Raw genomic sequence first — 22,510 nt, forward strand, 5'->3', positions numbered from 1 at the left:
AAACATTCTTCATCCTATAATCGCCCACCAAATTTTTTATCAGGAGTCTCCGTAAAATGTCTTAGACACAGATTTTGGACCTTCTGCGAACCAGCAATACCAACGAAGAACTTATCATTGTTAACCTCCATCCTATTACTCTGCGGTGAGATCGGGTCAAACTCTGGACCAATAAAAAAAAACAAGTATACCCATGTTACCACCCATTTACGAGGGCACACCCAGACGCTCTTTGTTGTGATGGCTGTGATATATGGAACGATTCTTCATGCCTCGATCTATGCTCTGCTGACTACGACCTTCTAGCAAAACACTCGCATATACAGTCGCTTTACTGCAAATGGGGAAGTGGTGATATGTCCAATTTCACATTTAGACGTTTTGTCAAATATAGAATCTCCAATAGACTCATTCACTGCAATCCCTATTGATCCGCATTTTAAATCTTTTTTTATTACTTTCCAAATCCGTCGTCTAAACGTTCTTGTCATTTGTAATACGTTTTGTGATTGGTCAATAGCCAATAGGGCATCCAATGAATGAATGAATAACATGCTGAGCATAACATCAGCCGGTAAAATAGCTTCTTTAACCACGCCGAAAGACGCAACGTCAAAATTAAAATCAAAAGTATTGGAACATTCGGGTTTCGCGAAGGTTCTGATGCAAAACGTGTTTGTTTACGTAAGTTACCCATATGGTTTGTTTACACAACTGTGTGCATTCTGTTAAGAAATCAACTGGAGGTTGTTTATATACTTACATGTAATTGTTTTTTTTGTTTTTTTTTCTGCTATAAAACACATGTGATACATTGTGCATTTTATGTTATTTAACAAAAACTCAACAGGAAGTTTTGTTCAATAAATTGCGTTTTTAAATTTTATTTCAAAAACTAAACACATTAAATGTACAACATAATAAGTTAATGACAAATACCAAACATATTTATCATGCTCTGGACAAACCAAACATGAAATAGTTTGCAAAATAAGTAGAAAGTAGTTTAATTTGAATCGAATCGAGAAACATCGAATCGGACCATGTGGTATCGAAATCGAATCGTTACAGCTCTAATCACGTTTAGCCTCCTTCACTCCAGCAGCCCAACAGTAAGACCCTGCTTATCACAAAAACAACGCTCCTCTTCGACTACCCAGTCGATAACGAACCCCTCATCCTTGTCCCTTGTCTCCCAGAAACGAAACATTAGCATATTAATCATCAACTGTCGCATTGTTAGCGGAGGAAAAAAAGCTCTTCACTAACATAGTCTGTGGCATAGAGTCATGGCTTAAAGGTTTCAAACCAGTGAAAACAACTGTAACAGATTCTATACAATCCAGCGAGGTATTTCATTCCCACTTTAAAGGCCCTATAAAGGTGACAAATCCAATTATTATGCATATAAACTGGTCTATTTTTTACCGGATTTCAGTTACTCTCGCATAAAAAATGCTAATAACACAGCTTATGTGCAACGTTGTCAAGAATTATGGAAGATATACCCGTTTCATGATTGGAAGAAATGTTTACATTTTTGCAACTAACGTGGTGTGTAGCCTCAGAGCGGTAACATATGCTAAAAATAGCCGAAAGAAAATTCAATTGTAATTCTATTTGAAACAACTTTTTACCAGCAGAAGGTAACTTATTAGATCACTACAAACGTTTTAACCATTTAGAAGAGACCTACTTTGTGAGTGATACCGGAAAACGTTGAAAATCAACAATATATTTTGGGTGACCTAAGTCACTTTTACTTTCCCGAGTAAACAGCGATGTAAATAAACTGGTTGTTTGTAAACACAATTTACTTGGAGGACACTGTATTTTGAGCTCAAAACAAGTTGTATTGCTCGTTTTTTATGGTAATGTCCAATAGCATATATATACTGTTGTTTGATAACCTTTATAAATAAAATATGAAAAAAATATTTAAAAATGGGTAAATAATTATTGATCGTCACCTTTATAGAGCCTTTAAGGCATACAGAAATGACAGACGAACGCTTGGGGTAGGAGTATTGTTCTTGTCCATAAAGAGCTGGTCGCCGAAGATAATGCGGAATTAGTCACCAATTGAGAGATTAAATGGGCCCAAATCAAGCTGAAAGACAATACGAAATTCCTAGTATCATCTTTCTACATGCCTCACAGGAAAATTTCAGATGTAAACGAACTTAGAAAATCAATCGAGATGGCTATGAGTGCCAAGGAACTTCTACCATCATAGCTGGTGACTTCAATTTCCCTGATAATGATTGGGGTAGCATATCGGTACGTACAGAAGCCCATGATAGGAACTCTACTCGACCTATCAACCGACTTCAACCTCATTATAATGCAAAACAAGCCCACCAAAGAAATCAGCCTCATTAATTTACCACCAACCAACAGTTTATCAAGTCCACTGTCAACACCCCGGGATATCTTATCACGACATTTTAGTGGCTGACTCGGACACAAAACCATATTATATTAAGCAAAAACCGAAACGGTGCTTTACTTTTTCTAAGGCAAACTGGGGCCAACTGAAGGCCGACGTCAAAGACATATTCAGACAAGTAGAACGGCTCAACAATAACAACAACAATGTTTGTCATCTCTGGAATACATTTAAATCCAAACTTTCATCAGCTATACAGTCTCATATACCATCTACAGTGTAATCATCCCATAATTCGGCACAATGGATCTCCAGCAACATCAAACGTCAGCTTAAACGTAAAGCCAGACTCTTCAAAAGGCATGTACATCTAACAATTGGGTCAACTATCGACAATGCAAAAAAACAATAACAAGAGAGCTATGCGCTAAATGGACTCACATTAATGAAATAATAGAACATGGACTTCTGGAATTACATTAAGGCTAGGAAAGAGAAAAACATAGGAACAGCTCCTTTACGAGAGCATGAACACCTCATCACAGGAAGCAAAGGCAAGGCAGAAATAGTGGTCAATCAGTCCCAGTCTGTTTTCACCAAGGACGACATAAACCAGCCAACTCCGCAACTAACAAAGCGGGTAAACGACAACATCCTTCTACTACACATAAGTGCGGCGTGTGTACTCAAACTGCTAGATAACATCAAGTCCGTAAAGTAGCATTTCGAGATGAACTCCCAAACAGATTACTCCATGTCTGTGATGTAGAGGCAACACCAGCTATCACTGCCATCTTCCAGAGATCAGTAGACACGGGCGAGATTCCAAAGGATTGGAGAGACGCAAACATTGCGTTTAAAATGTAGTCAATCACCAGAGACCTACAGACCAGTATCACCTGCGTGCTCTCCAAGTTATTAGAGCATATCATCTGTCGCTATATACTAAACCTTCTGGACAAGTACACAGTTTTATCAAACCTTAACCATGGCTTCCGCTCTTGATACTCTTGTGAAAACCAACTTATTGTCACAGCCCATGACCTCGGATACCATAACCAGAACAAACTGGTTGACACCATTATCCTTGATTTCAGTAAGGCTTTTGACACCGTGCCCCACCAACACCTACTGCTGAAGCTTGACAACTACGGCACCTGCGGTCCATTACTCAACTGGATATCACAGTTCCTCACATAACGTGAAGTTTGCGATGTGGTTGATGAAGATAAGTCCAGTCAAATAGCTGTAGGATCTGACGTACCTCAAGGCACAGTGGTAGGGCCCCTGCTGTTTCCCTGTCATATTAATGATCTACAAGAAAGGATGAAATCCCACATCCGACTATTCGGAGGCGCCTGCCTTCTGTGTAGAACCATCAACTCGAATAAAGACAACCGAATTCTACAAGAAGACATTGACAACCTAGAAATATGGGCCCATGATTGGGGAATGCGGTTTAACTCCAATAAATGTTATCTCCTTAAATCAAAATAGAAATCTTCATTATTTTACACCATTGATAACACAATTCTCAAAAAGTCAAACATAATCCCTACTTAGGCATTGCTTGCTACAATTACTTGAAATGAAAATCCCACATCTCAAACATCACAAAACGGGCCAACTTTACAATCGGCTTCCTGAGATGTAACCTCAGATACTTCCCCAAAAACGGCCAGCAAACCGCATACCAAGCGCTCATTCGTTCTAAACTGGAGTATGGGAGTGTAGTGTGGGAACCATACCAGCAATGCGACATAGACAAGATAGAGCGAGTTCAACGATCTGCGACACACTATATCACTAGGGATTACGAATCCAGGCAAGATGCGTCTTGCTGGACGATCTAAACCTCCCCACACTACAAGAGAGGCGACGACACAAAAGACGTTCTTGTACAAGGTAGTGGAACAGCACGTACCAGGTACGAATATTGATGAATTGTTTCATCGTTTAAGACAAAACGCTATATTAGGGCGGGTATTAGGGCTAATGATGATGATGATGATGATGACGATGATGATGATGATGATGATGATGATGATGATGATGATGATGATGATGATGATGATGATGATGATGATGATGATGATGATGATGAATATACTTTCAAAATAATCACAACATCATATGTTTAACAATTCTACAATATCATGCAGATTTAACATTATACAATGGCTTGCGAATCCTTGAACTTTTATGAACTTTTATTGCAAAAGCTGCTTGCATGTACTTGAAACTTCACATGTGATTCTGCACTGCATATATATATATATATATATATATATATATATATATATATATATATATATATATATATATATATATATATATATATATATATATATATATATAAATGGCTTGAATTCCTTGAGTAGGATGTAATGGAAACATTAAAAGTTGCTTCTACTGCTAAAGCAGAATAAACAGTTATGGAATCATTAAAGCAATGAAGATCAAACACATAAGACTTCAGGCCACTTACGATGTTACACGCCCATGCTTATTCCAGTACGTTAAGCCACTATTAATGTGAAATTTGCGAGGTGTTCCAGAATTTTAGGCCACTAAATGTGGCAAAAGTTTGTGTAATTCTATTACTACATGCCTCATTTACAATGTAGTGTACATGCTATTGTTGAGGTACAGGCTAACGTTGAAAAAAACTAAAAGAAGTACAAGCTACATGTTGTTAAGTGACGCAAGCCGCGTTTGTAGATAAACATATTAGCTTATCTAGCACAGAAAGAAACTTTTCCTGTCGAAGATGTATTCTGGTCTAGCATTGAACGCTTCTTGCTTTCAAGCTTCTTGTTTAGTAAAAGATGCATGCTGGTTAAGCTATGCAAGCATTTTTGCATTAAAGACATATGCGTTTCTTTCAATACTCGCCACTTTTTCAGTTAAATGTGTATGTTGTTTAAACACAGTAAGATACTTTTGCATTTTAAGATCTATGCTGTTCTAGTATTTCAAGCTACATACATATGTAAAAACGATGTGGTGGCAAGACACTTTCTGTTACATTAACATGTGATGACATTAAAAATGCAAGACATCCGAGTCGGAATGTAAATGTGCGACCGCTTAGGAGTCTTATGGATTTAAGACAGGTGAGTCGACATATACATTTTGGTATGACAACATGTTGATTGCATTATTGTTTGCCACTTGTTAAGACTCAGATTCTGGCATAAACATGAATGTTTCAGTATTTGGTTACAAAATGGTAATGTGATTATTCAAGATTATTTTTTTTAATGACAAGAAAAAGTTTGGCAATCCGTCGTCTGTCAATCTCACATGAAGATTTAACTTTCATGTTTTTATTTCATCAGCAATTGATGCTCTCTTATCAAATACAATTATGCTTGCATGTACACGTAACGTACTTACTTTATTCTCACCACCCCTCCTGGATAGAGCTACAACAACTGCACGCCAGATAGGTCGACAACCACTGCCCGCCATCGGTCCCGATCTTGGGCCACATGGTGGTCTCCATGACATACCGGTATTTTTGTAGTTCGCTCCATGTGAGGGCCTGAGGACCTCTTTTCATTGTTCCTTGATGGTTCCAATTCAGGGCGTTCCGCGCTATATTGGGGTGTTTTCTTCTCTTTGTGTATCTAATATACATCCACTTTTTCTGTCATATTGCATTAGTGCGTCAGCCACTGTTTCCAATGAGACCTTCAATTCCTCTGATTGGATGCTGTCTGGACCTTGGGCTTTGCCATTCTCGAGTTTCCTCACAGCTTTTACTATCGACAGCATGGGTGCTGTAACAGGGGTGTCCCTGATTACAGTCTTAAAGTGTTCTCTTCAACTATTCATTATGCCACCCTTCGAAGAAGATGGGGTATATTGTTTTGCACATGTCGGTCGGTCGGTCGGTCGGTCGGTCCGTCGGTCGATCGGCCGGTCCGTCCACCAGATGGTTTCCGGATGATAACTCAAGAACGCTGGGGCCTAGGATCATGAAACTTCATAGGTACATTGATCATGACTGGCAGATGACCCCTATTGATTTTCAGGTCACTAGGTCACTAGGTCAAAGGTCAAGGTCACAAAGACTCTAAATAGTAAAATGGTTTCCGGATGATAACTCAAGAATGCTTAGGCCTAGGATCATTAAACTTCAAAAGTACATTGATCATGACTGGCAGATGACCCCTATTGATTTTCGGGTCACTAGGTCAAAGGTCAAGGAAACAGTGACTCGAAATAGTAAAATGGTTTCCGGATGATAACTCAAGAATGCTTACACCTAGGATCATGAAACTTCATAGGTACATTGACCATGACTGGCAGATGACCCCTATTAATGTTCAGGTCACTAGGTCAAAGGTCAAGGTCACAGTGACTCGAAACAGTAAAATGGTTTCCGGATGATAACTAAAGAATGCTTATGCCTAGGATCATGAAACTTCATATGAACATTGATCATGACTGGCAGATGACCCCTATAAATATTCAGGTCACTAGGTCATAGGTCAAGGTCACAGTGACTCGAAACAGTAAAATGGTTTCCTGATAATAACTCAAGAATAATTAGGCCTAGGATCATAAAACTTCATAGGTACATTGATCATGACTGGCAGATGACCCTTATTGATTTTCAGGTCACTAGATCAAACGTCAAGTTCACAGTGACAAAAAACGTATTTACACAATGGCTGCCACTACAACTGACAGCCCATATGGGGGGCATGCATGTTTTACAAACAGCCCTTGTCTTATTTGCTGGTTGGAACAGTATGTTCCCGTCTGTAGCTTGTACTAGCCTGTCAGCTGCTTTGTAATGCACGGGGTTCTCATGTCATTGTGTTTGCTGCTTGCTGTTCTTCCTCCGACAACTTGTCCAATTTGTTCAATTAATCTTTTCTTGCGACATTTTTCACCTTATTGATGATGTCGTACTTTTGCTGGATGGTGCGCTTTTATACTCTTGTTCTTAATGTATTTTTTGTTTGACTGACGATTCTCTTCTGTTGGATATTTTATATGATGCTGGCTGACTTCCAGTCTGTTTAGGTTGTGTATCCTATCCATAAATCTTCTTCGCAAGTCAATTGGATGTTAATGTATTCCTCACCATTTACACTTCTTTTCCAAAGAGCCATCTTCGAGGTCTGCTAGAGCTGGAATTTCTTACAGAGAGTCGACATGAATGGGAGTCGAAACGTTCTGTGTCGAATTTGAAGTGTCATGCATTGGACTCTTTGCATTACGTTAATATTGACACTGGTAATCCTAACTCTTAGCTTTGCTATAACAAGCTCATTATCTGAGCTTACATCTGAAGGTGACCCAATCCGTGATATTGTCACGTGGTCTTTCTGGTACCTTGTTGAAAAATATGGTGCGGCCCATGCGTTTTTGTGAATATTCCTATGGGAGACAATGTGCCTCCTATAACTAGGTCATTCTGTCCACAAAAGTCAGCAAATTGTGCACCCGTCTCATTCATATCACCCAATCCCTCCTTCCCCATGATGAGCTCGCTTTCACAGTTGCTGTGTCTTAAATTCGCGTTCCGTTCGCCCATTACTTAGGTGATGTCTTCCAAAGGAGCTTTGTCTAATACACTCTGTAGGCTTCAGTAGCAGTCTTCCAACGCTACCTGTACTGCAGAATTGATTGAACTACAGCACTGTACAACCATGACCTCCTAGTAATTGAGCTTGACTCTGGCTGGCTGTCAGAACACTATCATCTATCAGTTCCCATCAGACTCTTGCATGCATGTTTGGTCAATTACAAACCGACACCGTATCTGTGTATGTCTGCTTCTCCAGGTAGTCCATAGTATTGGTGAGTGTTGCCTAATGCTAGGGTAACTTTTTTCTGCTTTCGTCCAACGTGCTTCGCTCAATCCAAGAATCTGTAAGTCATACCTGCCCATCTCCCTTGTCACCTTTGCAGCTCTTCCAGTCTTAAAAAATGTTCTCACACCACAAACTCTAATGCGTAAGACGTTCTATGGAGAGAGAAGAGTTGTAGGCAGTATATCCTGTGCTATTCGCTCTCTTCCTGGTGGATACCGTTAATCAGTTGTAACTGTTTTGGTGTAGATTTCTGTAGCAGTTATCTCTTTACGTGATCAAGGTGCTAGCCCTACGCACAAACCCAAATCCTTTCCAATTCCATGATCGGACGACAAGTTATTTCTAGTGTGTTGACTATAGCAATATAACTAATTCCGCCCGCTCTATGGTGGTCATGTTATAAACAGAAACAACCGTTTTCAAACATGGCTGAGATGACAAATCTACTTAAGATTGAAGGTAATGAAGGGATGAATGTAAGTACTACCACCTACAGTTGCCACCGAAGATGTCAATCTCCATGCAGAGTTGTTGTTTCAGACTGCGAATGTTTGTACAAGTTCTAATAATTTGGTTTATCATTTTGATAGCCATATATCATGTCAACTGTCCGGGGCAATCTTATTCCACTGCGGCATGGGTCATGCCAAGGATAAGTGGTTACGAGAGTCATGCGTGCTTTCCATATTTCGAAAATGAACGTTGAATTTATCTATTGAAAGGCGAAATCTGCATTTTGGTTGGTCAAACTGTCCCTAGAAATAATAATCACATGCAAGTGCAGAATTTGCCGCCTTTCCAGAGCGCAGTTGGTTTTTAGATTTTTTTCAGTAAAATACGATTTTTGTACATCTATGTTTCACAACGCTTTGGGAACAGATGGCATTGTTCAGTTAGTTATTTTTGTTTTGTTTGCCTACGTTCGGAGAAATTTTAGAAGATTTCGATAAGACCGGAGTTATGGCTCTTTTTTTTTAGAAAAAAACCCTCACAAACATGTTTAAACTCTCGAGCGTAACTCACAAATTTTGTTAATTCTTCATTTGAATTTATTTGAGTTTTCAGACAAAAGTAGAATGTGGGGACATTGTTTAGGACTTTGTTAGAGTTTGTTCCCATACACTCAAATCAGTTTTATATGAACATACATGAGTCAGTGGATTCTGATCACAATAACTAAATCTGTAATTTTAAAGAAGGGAGGCAATAAGACATGTAATTTAAAAATTAGAATAGAGTTATCTGCCTTACACTATTAAGCGCACTTAAAAAGCAAATTCACGAATTTAGATCCGTTTTGGCAAGATCTATACTCTGCGATAGTATGATATTTAGCTTCACAAAAAATGAAAACAATTATAAATCTTATCCAGTCGAGCGTACAAAATAGCACAGTTTTACATATTTAACGGACTTGTTTGACTAACAGAGTAACTTATAAATCTTTCAAATTCGAAAGGACGAATGAAATAAAACATTATTGTATGTGAATTCAAGTAACATAACGTTAGAAAATCTTAAAAGTATTTAGTACAAAAAGTATTTACAAGAAATACAATCACCCGATAAAATTTACCGCACTCCATACGAAAGTGAATAGAACAAAACAGATCTGTTCTATTCAATACTTAATAGACCCGTACATGCTAACTAGGCAAAATAATGTGTGTGTTTTAGGTCAGTTATCACACACCAGGCTTTATTAAAGTGATTTTATGGGCATCTTACAATTTATAGGTGTCTATCGCAACCGTTGTTTTTTTTTTGGAGTTTTCACTTCATATACACTTATATTTGTTAATGCAGCATCAACATACTAAAACAATATCACGGAAAGAGAAATAATGCATTTGAATATCAACCGTACTTTCGGTTGACAACTGACGACAGAAATGATTCGATTTACGATGTGAATCTAAATCTAGTTTTAGTGCAGATACGTTCATACGACACAAAGACACTATTTTGTTTTACGGATCATTTCGGCTTAGAGGACTGGGTGAGTCTTGTAAAATATCAAATATAATATAATTGTTTTATGAGTTGCAGATAATTGGTCAGTAACCACATTTTAACTAACACTTTTGACCTGTTAATTCTTTTCAGCTCAATTCAACAGTGAAAAATGTTCATAATATCACTTTAATGCGATACAAACTAAACAACTTGAACCTTTATTTTTAATTTATTATTGTATAATATGAGATCGTATTTATATACCTTTAAGATTGGCTTTCACAAAATTATGAAATAGGAAAACTTCAAAATCAATCGAATTTAGGATTTCTTGATTAAACCACCACAATTTCAATAAACTGTAATCTCATACTCGGAAAGTACGAGACATTCTTATCCGTGCAGCGTTATAACTATTGTTGAATGTGTGAAAACGAACAAATTATTCGTTCTGAAACGTACCTATAAAACCCTCTGCGCTAGAACCCCCAAATCGGTATTTATTGGATTCACAACAATAATACATTACAATGGTCCCTCAAAACTTCCACATGAATTTAACATATTATGTGTGTGCGTTCTGTTTTATTTATTAAATTATTTTTTGTTAATCAAGTAAAAGCTTGTATTTTTATGTATTTTTACATAAAAAATACCAAATCTTATGGGATAGTTTTTTTTAATATTTCATCACGCCATATTAATAACTCGCAGATGTATAGGGCTGCATTTAATGTTAGCCCACGTATCCATCAACAAAACAGTACATAAACAATTAATTAATTAATTGATAAATTTATATTAATATGATATGTAAGCGGAAACTACTCCCTTTACCTGAAGTCCAAATAGTTAGGTGCTAAAAAACATTTTAAGATCCGCGAAATCTTGTTAAGCGGAAGCGAACATTTTATACGACCAATATGCTTTCTGGGTGCATTATTTTAATCAAGGTTCCTCAATTTACACTTCGGTGGTATGTAATTCCATACTCTAAAGGAAATGGGCCTTCACCGATGCTTTCCGACTCTTTAGCATCTTTCCACTCAATTCCTTGCGTTGGGTTAATTAAGTTGACAATATACACGTGTCACGCACGTGGAGTCTCGATTCTGTTAGACCAGCACCAGCAAAACATATATAATTATCCAATTTTCTTAAAATGATGCTTTTGTGAGGACTGCTAATTATATAGCGCCCGTTTTATACAATGTTCAAGATCTCGTGGCGCGAGATTGCGTGATACTTCGGAACAGACCTCGTGATTTTCAAAAGCACACCGCTCCCCTTTGAAGATTCAATTATTCTTTACCTATACACTGTCACGCATATGCGTTGTTAACTTTTAATTACACGTTATTGGTGAATATTTTTTTCTCTTTCCGCGTTATAAGCATGTTTATGATTTATTGCACTTTATGTGTTACCAGCATGTTAATTTCGAATGGCTGTTTTTCACTCATTAAGTTACCCATTAAATAATCAAAAACTTGTTCTTCATTGATTCTATTCAGTTATATATGTTATTTGATTTGCTATGTTGAGCCTGTTTTAATCTTTGATACAATAATGATGCCTTCATGAAACATAAAAACATAATTCATTTGCAGCTTAGACGAACATCACACCAAAACCAGTGACATGGCACCACTATAAGTCTTAATTTTAGTAGGAAACGTGACGTCAACAATGGTGAAGACGTCACTGGAACACTAGAGCCTCGTTCTGGGAAAAACGGGCTAAAGGCACGTGGGTGTCGTCACAGATAAGTCTTGCAGTCCGCAAAGGCTAATCGGGGACGACAGTTTCCGCCTTTATGGTATTTTTCGTTTAAATAAAGTCTTTTCTTAGAAACAGTCCAGTTTAGTCCGAAACAGTCGTTCCTGAAAAGCGAGGTGTGTTTTATTATGGGGTTGGCTGATTAACCCATTTATGCCCAGTGGACTCTGCCATCCTTCTAAATTGGATCAATTTATTTCCAAAATTAGGGACGTCTAGTATATTTATTTCTATATTTAGAATATTTCTTACAGAAATTCCCTTAAGCAAACAGTGCATACCCTGATGAGACGCCGCGTCGACGCTGTTTGCCAAGGCCTTTTTTCTATACACTAGGCATAAAGGGTAAAGGACTTCAGTGCATACCAGCTACCTAAGCTTAAATGGGCTTTGCGACGCATTTTCAATTTTATAGCACAGAACTTGTCAATTTACAGAATAGGCTTCGACACAGCGTCATTTCGTCCGAATTTAGGATTGTTTACTTTAGTCGAAGTCAGCGCTCTAATACAATCAATAAAGTTTGTTGGTTTAACAAACAAGATAAGTATTGATGCAAAGCATCAAAGGGCGTCGGGAATTTCAGTGTAAAAGGCACTCAATGAAGTTACATGGAACGATTTTTTTCTACTGTAAATATTAATATATTGGCCGATTATTTTAAACAAAATAGAAAAAGATACTGGTAAACCATTATCTATGATTTTGTGTTATTACCCCCAAATAACTATTATTTATGATGTTGTTTTATAACCGCCAAATAACCATTATCTATGATTTTGTGTTGTAACCCCCAAATATTTCATAGTTCATTTTATTTACATTGGTTTCCTTTTTTTACTGGTATCCGTGTGCAGTTTCCATTAATGGAACAGAACTGTGTAGGTATTTAAAAATCTGCTTCATCTTGTAAGCGTAATTTCATATTTTTCTCAACTTGAATGGGAGATGATTCTGAACTTATTCTTACGTTGCTCATTTACGATAGGGATTGAGTACTCATTGATATGAAAACACTGTAAAAGTTTGAAAAAAAAAATGAATGAAAACTGTAAATTGTATCTTTGTAAGCTGCACTTCACAATTCTTTGAAACCAAGCAGTTATTCACTTTTATTTTTAAATTCAAAGAGACATAATTCTGGACTTATGGTCCGATATTGCTCATATTAAGTTTGGGTTGGGTCCTCATTGATAAAAAAAACAAGGCATTCGACAGTCTGGATCGTGCTTTCATGAGGAATAGTTTAGCTAAATTTGGTTTCAACTCCGCAATTATTAATTGGATTAATTTGTTTAACAAAAACGCTAAGTCATGCATAACAAACAATTGTCACTTTTCTGAATATTTTAGCACACAAAAAGGTGTTAGACAAGGCTGCCCGCTGTCTCCTTACATATTTATAATTTGTATAGAATTATTGGCAAATGAAATAAACACAAATGAAAATATTTCCGGTATAAGTGTTAAAAAAACAGAAATTAAACAAACGCTCTTCGCAGACGACGCATGATTCCTTCTGAATGGATCCAGATTATCATTTGAGACCCTTATTGCAACCCTTGATAATTTTTCAAAAATATCAGACCTAAGGTTAAATAAAAATAAATGCACTGTTCTGTGCATAGGACGTATGAATTTTTCAAACATTATTTTCTGTAAAAAACACAATTTTTCTTGGACATCGGAAAGTGCAAAAACATTAGGTATAACATTTTTTGAATAACACGGACGAAATGACCGAGTATAACATCAAACAAAAGATTGAAGAGTTTAAAAATTGTCTCGCAAAATGGCAAAAATGGAAACTAAGTTTAATGGGGAAAATTACAGTTTTAAAAACATTCGCCTTTCCAAAACTTATATATCCATTAACAGTTTTAAATAATCCAGACAATGAAATTATAAAAGATATAAAGAACTCAATGTTTTCATTTTTGTGGGATTATAAACAAGATAAAATCGCGAGAAACAAAATTGTTCAAAACTACAAAAATGGAGGACTCAAAATGATTGATCTCGAAAATTTTATAGACGCGCTAAAATCAAGCTGGGTAAAACGGATGTTATATCAACCAACTACAAAATGGGCAAAAATTTACAGTGACATGCTTGAAAAAAATGGCAATCTCTTTATCTTTAAATGCAACCTAAAATCATCAAACGTAGACTCTTTGGAATTGAAATCTAAATTTTTAACTGAATGTTTAAAAGGATGGTGCCGCGCGAACTATAAAGAAAAACAGACAAACATAGGGAAAGATATACTCTGGAACAATTCAAACATATTACTATTTAATAAAACATTTTTTTTACAAAACATGGTTCGATCGAGGTATTACACAAACAGAACATATCTTTAACTACAGGAACAAACATTTTCATACTTTCACAGAACTTCAAGAATTATATGATTTGCCCCATTCTGATTTTTAAAATACCACACGTTAGTTGGTTGTATACCAAAATGCTGGAAAGAAAAAATGAACAATGAAGAAATGTCATACGTGCCACCTAGTTACCTTATTAACAGAATCACCCCGGCAACAAAAATATGCAAATTTATAAACGATCTGTTAATAGAGGATACACATAAAAAAAAAAACAAGAACACAAATGGGAAATGCTTTTTAATAAACAGTTACATTAAGAATCAATATTTACAAATTATATAAAAATCACAATCGATTCCTCCTTAAGAACGTTCCAGTATAAATATCTTATGAACATTGTTCCCAACAACGAAAATCTGTTAAAATATGGCATTGTAGAATCTAGTCTCTTTGATTTATGTTCAGTGTCTGTTGAAACTAATATGCATTTGTTTTGGAATTGTCCTGATGTTCATATTTTTGGAACAACATTGAGACATATATAGAAACCCAACTAAGCATTTCAACTGATTTCAAATTGTCTTATGAATGTATTTCACTTTGTAATATTTTTATCAACAATAGGAACTGCTCAAACTGTGTCAATTTTATTGTATTACTAGGAAAATATTTTATATTTAAATGCAAATATCAACGATGTCCACCAATTTTTGAAAGTTTTTTGGAATATTTTAAATACAAAATAAAAATCGAAGAGATAATCGCAAGCTGGAAGGGTAAAACTGAAAAACATACTCAGAAATGGAATAATTTTGTAATGTTATTCTGTTTTCTTAAATTTCAGGGAAAAAAATAAGATAAATATGTTAATATTTCTACTTCATATGCTTTTCTTCTTGTGAACGTTTGTGTCCTTTATTGTTCAAAACATACCACCTTTTTCATTTCCATTATCATTTTCATTTTCATGTATTCCATATGTATATATATATATATATATATATATATATATATATATATATATATATATATATATATATATATATATATATATATATATATATATATATATATATAATATATATATATATATATGTACTTTTTCCTGTGTAAAATGATTGTATGTGCATATATTTTGTAATGAATAAAGTACTAAAAACGGGGGATTTGGACTTCGAACAAGGATTTCAAAATTTCTCAACTTCTAAGGAAGATAACTACGGACGTAATGGTCGGATTACGCTAAAGGGCCCATACCACCTGGATATACGTGTCGCGCTTCGCGCTCTATATGTGGTTCTTAAAAAAACCTCCGAGGAGTGCTTGACTCTAAGGAAACGGGTTGCTGGGACACAGCTCCTCCTTGATAAGCGGCTGCTTCCTTTATCGCAACTCATTGTTACAATCAATAATACGCGTCGCGCTTCGCGCTCTATATGTGGTAGGGATAGGCCTATGATAAACAACCATTAAAATACATGGATAATAGATGTGTTGTTTGCATTTATTTGTTAATATAAAAACCGGTGTATTTCTATAAGATATATATAAGTGATGTAAGACATTTTATTTAACGTTGTCACCACGTTGCACCCATTAATTATAATTTAAATGTCCAATGGTAGTAAAATGGATTTTAAAATGTCTACATAAAATAAAGCTTTATTATTTTTATTAGCCTGACTGAAAAAATTGTCAGCCGCCGAAATGTTCCGTTCGTGCCGGAACCCGGGATTGAACCGGGGGGCCTCAAGATGACTGTTGCGTAAACAACTTCAGTCTAAAGCTTTCCCAACTGAGCTATTCCGGCTGACATTCACTTATGTACTGCTATTTGGTGAAGTTGTGTATAGCGATCGTTATAATATGTATATTAATTAACTAATACATTGTACGTTTTCGTACCACTACGCCTTCCAATAAACTTGCTTGCGCGATAGGTCGTCAAATATCGTACTACATTGATTCTCCACTAAATAAGCAAATTAGAAAAACCACAAAATAAATATATTTTGATTATGTTTTGTTTTTATACAAAACATCATTTGTTTTTTTAAACAAAACCAGAAAGTTTCGCGTATTTGCCCAGTCCCTGTGATCTTTCCCCTGTGATCAGTTGTGGGTCAGTTATTAATTAAAACAATTAGCTTTGCATTATTGGCAATAAATGTTGTAATAAATGTAAAAGGCACAAATGCAGTACTTATTTACACTAATTTACAAAAAAAAATCACCACTATGCAAGATATTCTTAAAACAAAAATATATACATTGATCCGTAAAATAACTTCTCCTCCCATAAGCAAAAAAAATGCATTACATACTAGTCGCCGCCCTCCAGGGCGACGCCAATTAACACATTGCAGTTATAATATACATGTAAATTACCCTTGTCGTATACCTAATTCATTTGACTGATTATAATTTCAGGATGTACCCAGCAGACAATTTTCGTGTAACATCTTAAAAAGCGCATTTCGTTTTAAGCAAAACATAGTTAACTCCTGCTACGATGAATCGAGCCTAGTTTTTATAAAATTGACGCTATTAATGCATGTGCGTGAAGTGTCGTCCCAGATTAGCCAATGAACTCCACACAGTATTTTTGTGTGCAAAGGAAGTCTCTTTTAAGAGAAAATCTATTTTCGGCGGAAAGTACCGTCTATGATTAGACTGTGCGAGGCTAGATTCGATGTTTGATAGGAACAACTGCAACAGTATTATGCCATCAATTGGAACACACATCATAGTGTAACACGCATCATATATCACTTAACAAAAAACAGCGTACTCAGTCATTTATCATTAGAGGCATGATACATGTCTCTAAAATTGTCTTAACCACGTGGCAAACCTACAAAACAAGTGAATCACGTGATCACATGACAGTCTGCTGGTAACGCGCCCGCCTCTGAGCAAACGTGATATCCAGTATGGTTCCCGACTAAACACGGTGAGTATATATCAGGTTCCCGAAATCTGTAACCACTTTTGACCCCGAGTAATCTTCCGCCACTACCGGCGTGGGACTATTTTCTTGTGCACGTGCGCCGTGTTGGAAACGACGGCAGTACAGCGGTGTTCGTGCTGGGATAAATATACCCTCACGCATTTGCAAGAAAATAAACATGAGCTGTTTCGAAGGACCCCCACGTGTCAGTTGACATCTTAACTCGATTGTGAGATCACAGAATCGTCAGCTGATAATATTAGGTGGAAATAGACCCAATTATTTCATTATTAATAATCATTTTTCATTATTTGTTAACATATTCATTCTTGTTATCCGTTTTGTTCCCTAATTTGTCAGGCGGGGAAGGTCCCTTTTATAGCTCTCTTGGTCTTAAATGATGAACTGGAAAATTAATTCCACAAAAATCGTCAAGAAATACATAAAACCGCGGGTTGAAGTCAAAACCTCGCTTTGGTCTCGACCACGTTGCGAGGGTCTGATTTCCTTAAATTACAGCCTTCTAAAGGTTGTAAAACCCAGAATACGTTCATATCGACGCGTTTACAAGTCGAAACGGTTAATTGTAAATCAAGAATTGTATTGTAATCTTTGAACGAAAATCAAAAACGTTCGAGGGACAATTGAGCAATTAGCCACATACATCAAAGCTATCTGTCATCGCTTGATATGTCTATGGGTTTATTTTCATCTGGTTTTCCGATCCGCATTTCTTTTTAAAAATTACTAATGGAAGAAAAGTGTATTAATTCTTTTTAATATTTCTCTGATATGTTTTCCAGCCCACTATTTCGGAAGGGTGTGACAGCGCGAGATGGAAACGTCCGTCAGCGCAATAACGTTTGAACGTTAGGGAAATGTGCGTCAGAAATCGCGAGTGGCAAAAAGAAGGCACGGCAAAATCAGCGGATCGACCACATTTAAAATAAGTTGTTTCGAAATTATTGACATACGTTGACAGCAAGTAAAAATAACAAAAATAATTGTGCATAAAAAACGAATATGCTTCGGGATATATGTTTTTCCACTTTTTACACAATGTTAACTATTCTTGCATTTCTATAACAGGAAATCCAATTTTTTATGTAAGTATTTTACAACATTCCTCAACTTAAAAATGTAGATTTTGATAAATTTTAACTTTAAAAAAGCAATGAGAAATCATAAGTAAGCGCTCTTTAAGCGAACATTTCGGATCCATATTGTTGCGTTAGTTGTACTAAATCTGGGTAGTTATAAATTATTTGTTTTGTGTGAAATGCAATAATGATGTAAATAATAATGTAATAATGCCAATATTATTAAATGGATATATATGTGTTGTTCTCATAAGTCTTATTCTTAAATATACAGCAGGCATAGCGTGTTTAAAAATATAAACGATAGTTACATGAATTAAACGGGGAAGAAAAAAACAACGAAAAACAAAATGTTACAAACTTTATGGGAGTTCTGGCTAAAAAACAATAAAATCTCCAACTCGTGCTATGTTACTCTCTAATCTCCCCGGCAGTTACAGACGACAATAAACGCAGAAGCAAGCGGATAATATTTTGTGAATAAAACCAGATGAGCCCTAATATTTAGCCGACGTCACACTGCGAAACGCTGAGATCGCTGAGAGCGTTAAGAGACGAGTGCAACGTAAATAACATATCAGGTGCTCTCACGCGAGATTAAACGAGACTTCCTGGAAAGCACGATGCTGTGCGCACTGATCCACTGCGCAGCCGGTAAAAATGATCGATTTTGTGTTTTTGCAAAATGTTTTCAAAGTTTTGGTCACTTTCTCTGCTTGAAAATTAAGAAATAACGTTCAAAATTATAAAAGTCGGCACAGTAAAAACTTTTTAGGATGAGCCAACTGTGTTTTGCTTTACATTACAAAATGCGTTTTCAGCGGATATAGTAACACAATTCAATGTATTATGAAATCAAATCAGATACAGAAGGAGTTCATGTACGTTTGCAAAACCTTTTAACTGTGTAATTAAGATTGTTTCAATGAAAAACATAGCATTCTGAAGCACAAAACATTTAAATGTATTCATTCATCGAGAATATCCGCAATGTAGGTCAGCCGTCCTGTCAAACTACGCGTACAACAAAACGCAGTCGATTATTAATGCAAAGTCGAAGAAACTTGATTCCTTATGCCTAATGCGAAATTATATTCAGGCCGTAAATTTAATCATATGTCTCTTCAAGTAATATGACACCCCCCCCCCCCTTCGGAAAAAAAGAACATGAAAAGAATAACAGGAGATTATTTATGTTTATATATTATTATTTTTATTTGTAGTCATTTACAGCTTCGAAAATTCTAAATCTGGACATTGATTATACATGTTCAGGCATTTGATTAGATAATCTTACCAATGCTATTCCGGTACACGGTCATAGAATACGCAATAGAATTGTTTACACATGTCCTTTTATGCTATCGGTATCAAACAACACACATGCCTGAATTTATCAGATGTGCAAGACTATATTTGTATTTCCCATGTATGTTAATAATACTTACAGCGTAGAACTTGCTTTTGATAAACAATTATAAGCACAGCAGACATTCAATTCGCTGTGTTGTTTTACTAGTTTTATTGAGAAGTTCGTAGTGTCTGCGAAGTGCACCTCTCGGCCATATTCGAAGGCTGCAGGTGCGTAATTTTCACATGTTTGTAAGGACCGCACCAATAAATATCGCATACGGCCCACCAATCAAATGTGTCCAAAATAAAACGCCCTCTGTTGGAAATTTATCCGTCCCATTTGCATACGCCGACACGGTCCAAAACAGACGTAAATGTATTCAGAATTTGCTATAAATGGTTCACTATACCTTAAATTAAGTAAGGAATTTGGCTGGATAATAATGATATTTTGATTTATAACCCATTGGACTATAGGGCACATTTTATAAGCGACCTGATATTCGAATAGTCTCGCGGTTTATAAAACGGGGCGAGGACGGGACTTAATAAAATGTTTATCAAAGACAAATTAAGGCCATCAAAACACGGCCGAAATTAATGAAGAACGGGCGAATACTCGATTGCTTTTGGTGGTTAGAGCAAATTAAATTCCAATTTCATTATAATCTCGAAATAAAGGGTTAGTAAATCGCGCTTTTGTTCTTTTCACGCGGGCGGAATGGGCAGGCATGAATTTGTTCGATGTTTTGTAGGAGCTTTAAACCTTGTTATTGATGCCTGGGCATTGATGAGGTCTGGATTTTTTACGTTCAATACGACACCAAGAATGACAAATGGGAGCCATAGCGATTGAAAATGGACTCCGGTGTTTTCTTGTTATGACTCTATAAAAGTCTATGACTTGGGACATGGAACACTTGCAGGTGCGTCTTGGTTGTTGTTAACCCTTTAATGGACGCCCATGTAGGGAGTTAAAAAGAAAGCGAAACAAACGATGGCGAATACATTTCATACATGGGACTTTAGAAAGGGTCAACAAGTAAAATCATTGAATCCGAATGCTTCAACACCTTTCCGAATAGATGACAGTTTAATCGTCATGTTTAGTAAGATTTAATAAAATCCTGTTGCAATATATTGAAATCTTTGCCGTGTCCTTGGACTTCCTAGTCTTCATTTAATATGACCGTTTGACTATATTTTACATGTTTTCAAACGGAGAATATTTTAAAACCCCAACTTGATACAGTGAAAGAATCCTTATAAATTATATTTTTCAATACACATCAATATCATATGAGACATGTAACACAAACATTAAAAATATCTGTATAATGTTTTGGGGATTATTTGTCATTGTTGTGGTTGTTGTTTTATTTGCCTACTCAAATATTAACAGTTTACACGTGTATTGTTCCATCTGCACTATTGGCCCTCTGCATGTTGCGACATGTTACGCACAGTATTAATTGCTTATTTCTCACATATACCGATGATTTACGCCTTATAACATCATTTATTTTGCAACCTGCTGATTCATGTTTACCAGTGCGAAATTCCTGCGCGATGGGTAAAACCAGCCGCGAAAAGCGGCTGCGCTGGAAAAATAACCCGAAATAAGACTTGTGAAATAATGGTAAAATTATCATCGCATGTGTACATTTGTTGACACATATTTGTCGCTTGTAATGTACACCAACCAGAACACGAATCAAAACAAAAACATCATTACTGCAAACAATTTAACAGTCTTTTACAGAAACCAGCAAGCTTGCCGGGGTGGAGAGAAAATATGGCGTCAGTCTCTTCGTGCGGTAATTTTAACATCCATTTAATAGGACCATATGACCGGTTTTTCACCGCACGGATTGTTTGGTTTGCAGTTTCATGAACATTGTATGGCTATGTCGACGATATGTGTTTATATATGCTACTTAAAATGCTGAGCTGTATAATAATTTTGTAAACAAATCATTAAATTGACCTTTTCACGTTTTGCTTAATTGACAAAATTTAATTAAAGACTTTAAGATTTGCGAATTTTCGTTTTATTTATGACAATTGCGAGGACACAGAAATAATGAACATGTACCATGTTCTAAACTATTCATGATATGCATTTTGGAGATTTAAAAACCTGAAAATTATCGAGCGTTACGAATACAAAACGATTGAATAATTTGAAGAGTACTGTTGTCATCGTTTTATTTTGTGACATTACGAGGATTGCTTATATAGAGTATAAAATACATGACTCACTATGTCATCACGGATGACCGAGTGGTGTGTAAGACATCAACCCCGAGGGTCAGTGGTTCGAGCCCAGTTGATGATTACTTTTTTAAAGATTGTATTATTGTTTTATACTTGAGCAAGTTAGTTACAATCGTTACATTTACCAATTTCAAGCATTTAATGAAAAACTTAAATACAAGGCCAAAATCTGTGAAAAGGTCCCGTTAAAATACCATGGATTTACCCATCAACAGCGATGAATCAAATCATGAATCAAAACATGCTTAAACGACTGAATATCAAATACATCTGTCTACTTACGAAAGTTAAACACAATTTGTCTTAACATAACACGGGTGAAGGATAAGCAAACGTATTCATATCTAGTAATATACTTGAGGTACGTCGAATATAAAAACAACCACGAACGCTGCAAACTGCATTTATTTTTGAAATTTTGGTATTAGGATATGCTTTAATTTGGTGGTAGCCATTTGTGTAGTTAGTAACTGATAAACGGTATTATTCTACAGCAAAAGTGCAAACTGATTGTAACCAAAAATAAAAAACAAGTGAAT

This window comes from Dreissena polymorpha, chromosome 6, assembly GCF_020536995.1.
Source record: "Dreissena polymorpha isolate Duluth1 chromosome 6, UMN_Dpol_1.0, whole genome shotgun sequence".
Classification (NCBI taxonomy): domain Eukaryota; kingdom Metazoa; phylum Mollusca; class Bivalvia; order Myida; family Dreissenidae; genus Dreissena; species Dreissena polymorpha.